Source organism: Somniosus microcephalus, unplaced genomic scaffold (genome assembly GCF_052327205.1).
Source record: "Somniosus microcephalus isolate GS21.2 unplaced genomic scaffold, FLI_Smic_1.0 scaffold1556, whole genome shotgun sequence".
Classification (NCBI taxonomy): domain Eukaryota; kingdom Metazoa; phylum Chordata; class Chondrichthyes; order Squaliformes; family Somniosidae; genus Somniosus; species Somniosus microcephalus.
The window spans coordinates 12,501-12,760 of record NW_028226743.1 but is presented as its reverse complement, the minus strand read 5'-3'; positions in this window follow the sequence as shown (position 1 = coordinate 12,760).

Genomic DNA, 260 nt, shown 5'->3' with positions numbered 1-260 from the left:
AACTACACCGAAATAACACCCTCCAACTCGGCTACGGTCCGACATGCACCCCCTTAGCGAGTATTAAGCCCGACAACACTAATTATAACCAACCGCAGCCGCAAGTTGAAGTGGCAACTGATAAACCAAATTGTTTTTGGGCAGCAACTCATTAACCAAAAACTTTTGAAGCAACTCATTAACCAAAATCTTTAACAGCAACTCAGTAACCAAATTATGGCAAGGCGACTCAGAAATAACACCGAAATAACAGCCTCCAT